Raw genomic sequence first — 4,408 nt, 5'->3', positions numbered from 1 at the left:
ATCACAAGTAACCATGGGCTGTTACTGAAAGTCTTCCTCTCTATTTCTAAACTGCTGGGCAAAAATCTCACAGTTTTGCAGATTGGTATCATTATAATTGATTATAATAACAATTTCTCAATCCTATTTTTACTTGGCAGATCTCATGTATTTCATCAATTCTACTAAAGCTTCACAGTTCTCAGCCTTTATTCCCAGTGGTCCACCCTGGTTGTGAGTCTCACTCTGAGCTCTCTGTCTTACTTGCTATAAACCTGTCCCTATCATCCCCTTCTTTTGTCATTCTGTTCAAGATTAATTCATCCACTTTCTGAGACTTCATCAGTTATTTTTTCTTCAACCCAACCCCTTTCTTTTTATTGCTCATGCTCAGAGTAGGAATATAGTCAAGTTTCTCTTTTAAAATACCTCCCTCAACTCCTATGACTCCACTAGCTACCATCTAATGTTAATTTGGGTATGTTTACTAAAATAAGCCCCCAAAATCAACTTACTAAGTATATTATATTACATTCTCTCTCTTTGTCTCTCTCTCTCTATATATATATATCCCTATATCTGTATAGATACTCAATAAACAAGCAAACAAATAAATAAATGTGCCTGGGATGATAAAGTTGCTTATTATTATTAGTTTGTATAATGAATATTATTGTGATAATAAAAGTAAAAAGTATCACTATCAGTTTGTCCCTTTCCCTCAAAGGTAACTATTATCTGGATTTTGTATTTTTCATTCCCTTGTCTTCTTATAGTTTTACTACATTATTTGTAAACTTAAATAGTATATTGTTTTGTTTTACATATTTTGAGATTTATATATGTGGAATTATGCTATGTGTCTTGCTTATCTTTGGTAGACATTATGACCATGTTATTTTGTGTATATGAAATTCAAATATTTTGTAATATTTCAATATATGAATGCATGGTGATGGTTTATGTAGTCTACTAATAATGACTATTAGCAAGTTTAGTTTAGTTTAGTTTAGTTTAGTTTAGTTTAGTTTAGTTTCTATTCTGATTGCAAACAGCACTGCTATAAATAACCTTGTACAAATCTCTTGTTGTGTATCTACAAGTCTTCTGGGGCTTTTGTTTTTTAAATGACAAGCTTGCCCTCGGCATGCCCAAGGGGGACTGTAATATCTTAGCATGATGTCTCTCCCTTTTTATATAAATGTTGAAGCTTCTCTTTAAAACTCTTTGTGAAAGATACACATCTGCAATGCAATCCACCCTTGGAACTTAGTGAGGGGACAGGGGGCTCACAGCATCATGGGATTAAAGTTGGAAGGAGAGGTGAAGATAGTGTTACTCTCTGCCATCATGTAATTTGTGATCTTATTGGAAATTCTTCTCTCTCCCTAAAAGACACATTGAAACTATAGAAAGAAATGTAAAACTGAAAAGGGCCTAAGGCCTAAACATCTAATTGTTAGAAAAATTGCTTAATAAAATAATTGAAACCTATGAGCTTGAAGTGATTAAGTATCAAAATCCTGGTGCTGGGTCCATGTACAAAACAAGCTGAACTAGAATGAAATATTATTTTCATAGTCTTATTTTCATTTTGGTTTAAGTTTAAAAGTAAATCTTGTTGATTAACAGATAACTTTTGTATTTAATTCAGAAAATTTTTACTGAATGGAAAAGCAATTAATAAGAACCTTTACAAAGAAATGTCATGTTGATAATGTTTTCAAAATTGAATTTTTCTTTTTAATCTTTTTAATGCTGACTCAGACTGATTTCCAGTAAGATTGCTTTACTGTCCATTTTCTGCCTCAAGTATTTAATGAAAAAATTAGAATTTGGGATTATCCTTTTCTTGGTTTGATTGTAAATTTAAGGTGAGAAATAACACTATTTGTTTTTTTTTATTTTTTCTTTTTCTGCCATGATTCCAAGGCCAAACCAATTTCCCAAATGTTTTGTTGCATTTCAGGATATATTTGCCAGATTTCGCAAAAACAAACAAACAAAAAGAAAAAGAAAAAATAGGATGCCCAGTTAAATTTGATATCATATAAATAATGAATAATTTTTCAGTATAAGTGTGTCCCAAATTACTTCTCTTTTTTTTTAAAAAAAAGTTTACTTGGGGTGCCTGGGTGGCTCAGTCAGTTGAGCGTCTGACTTCGGCTCAGGTCATGATCTCACGGCTCATGAGTTCAAGCCCGCATCAGGCTCTGTGCTGACAGCTCAGAGCCTGGAGGCTGCTTCGGATTCTGTGTCTCCCTCTCTGTCTGCCCCTAACACACTCGCATTCTGTCTCTGTCTCTCTCAAAAATAAATAAACATTAAAAAAAAAAAAGAAATGTATTATCTGATGTAATACAGTATTTTGCTTAATATGTTTTTTTAATTCCATGTATATGATGCTACCTGTTCAATTTATTAAAAATTATAATAAACATAAAATAGTGCTCCAAACTTTTGCTGTTCATGTGGAAGACACTACAAGAAGACACAATAGAGACTGCCTGGCAATAAGAAATACAAATTCCTTCTATAGAGATGGAGCAATAAAAGGACAAATCTAGTTGTTTAAAAGACAATTCGCTGTACACATTTTATTTACAGTTTTGTACACTGTCTTAATATGAATGGGACCACTTTTACATGAGCCATTTTTTAACCAAAACAAAACAATCTAAGTAATACAAAGTGTTAAAATACAGCATAAAGATACAAAAACAGAGATACTAATTCTAATTAGGAATGTAATTATGATGTTACATTTTTTTTTTAATATAAACCACAATGATGTTTAGGAAATCACACAAACATAGATCACTGATTTGAATGAAATGCCTAAATTTGTAGCAAAGCTTTGTAGTTACAAAAAAAAAAAAAACCAAAAAAAAAAATACCAAAGAATGCACAAAATGAATTCCACCTTTATGTCATATTTCTGGATCCTTCACCACTGTTACATGAGGAAAAAAACAAAAGCAAAACAAATGAAAAACTGAAATCAGAATCACTAATGTTATAAAGTAGGGAAACAAATAAATTTAAATCTAGCAGCCATCAGCAAGAGTACAGCAAAGACATTGCTATAAAAAGAAATAAATAAAATTGCTAGATTTTGCTAGATTGCTGTATGCATCATACTCTTTCAAATCAGCAAAATATGCTCCTGCACACAATGGAACATAAACAGAATTTTTTTTCCTTTAAGGTACAGAAATGCAAGTTCTTTTTTGAATATTGTAGATGGGTAAAATGTGCTTATAATGGTAATTCTAGTAAGCTATTACATGAGTGGGCCAGGAACACATTCATGGATTCTGGGGATGATGTGTACTGTAATTCTTTGATTGGGATAGTGGACACTCTTAAGCAAAAAACAAACAAACAAACAAAAACAAAAAACCATGAACACAGAAGTACAAGGCAAAAGCAAATGAGACTTCTCGTATCTTAGCAACATTTAGATGGAAATCAAACTTAAATACAGTCCACTCTGCTTTGGAAGAGGCTTTGGTTCAGCTCCCAAATCTCGATTTCTTGATGCAGTCTCCTATGAGAATACTCAGAATGTGTCTTCTTAAACAACAAACCTATTTTTAGTGGTGGAGCCCCTCTTAGTAGCTGTGTCTACATGGGACTGACAACCAACCACTATCTTTGGAGGAAGTCCTAACCTTTCCTTGTATATCTTCCCTATATGTATAACAGCCTCTCTGTTTTCACATTCAGTAGTCCTTATTGCTATCTTATCACCTTTAGCTCTAACATTAACAACAGCTCCACATACAACATCACTGTAGTCATCAAAAGATTCTCTAATAAGGCACAGCAGTGTCTCTAGCCAAAAACCATCCAGATCACTTCATCTCTGCTGTTTGTTCAATGTAATTAACCATCGTCCTCCTCTTTTATTTTTCTCATCTTCCCACATAGGCTCAATACCATCCTTAAAAAGTGAATAGTCACAGCCAGGCATTAAATTACTAGACAACTGGATGTGGTTATACAGAGCCCAAAAGTCTTCAGCAGTACCAAACTTAGAGATCAGCAGAAGGTTTGCTTGCCAAGTTTTGCTTTTATCATTTTTAAAAAACCAGAGTGCCCATCTGCTCCTTAAAGGATGCTTAATACAGTGTTCTGGGTTAGCAACCTCCTGATTAGATTCTGTTTTCTCTTCTGAAGGTGGGGGATTAGGAGTAGGGGTGGTTTCCGGTTCCACAGTCGCCATTTTAGATAATATGTTTTAATCTTATTATAATGATAAAAAGTATTAATTGAATAAAATGAAAAATACAGACAGAAAATAAAGTTGCTCATAATCACAAAACCTGTTGCATTCACAGTTTACATACTGGATCACTTTCTTTCAGTCTGTTTCCATCCACTTGAATGTAATTGGGATATTCCTATGTAGGTTACATATAATTTT

At 33.0% G+C, this 4,408-nt stretch overlaps 1 pseudogene; it reads right to left on the bottom strand.

The window, feature by feature from the left end:
* Positions 1–3,541: 3,541 nt before the first annotated feature.
* LOC115514143 lies at positions 3,542–4,207 on the bottom strand (annotated as a pseudogene).
* Between the last annotated feature and the right edge of the window lie 201 nt (positions 4,208–4,408).

The sequence above is a fragment of the Lynx canadensis genome, chromosome B2, assembly GCF_007474595.2.
Source record: "Lynx canadensis isolate LIC74 chromosome B2, mLynCan4.pri.v2, whole genome shotgun sequence".
Taxonomy (NCBI): Eukaryota; Metazoa; Chordata; class Mammalia; order Carnivora; family Felidae; genus Lynx; species Lynx canadensis.
Note: the sequence above shows the minus strand (reverse complement) of the source record. Positions and strands in the feature narration are given on the sequence as shown.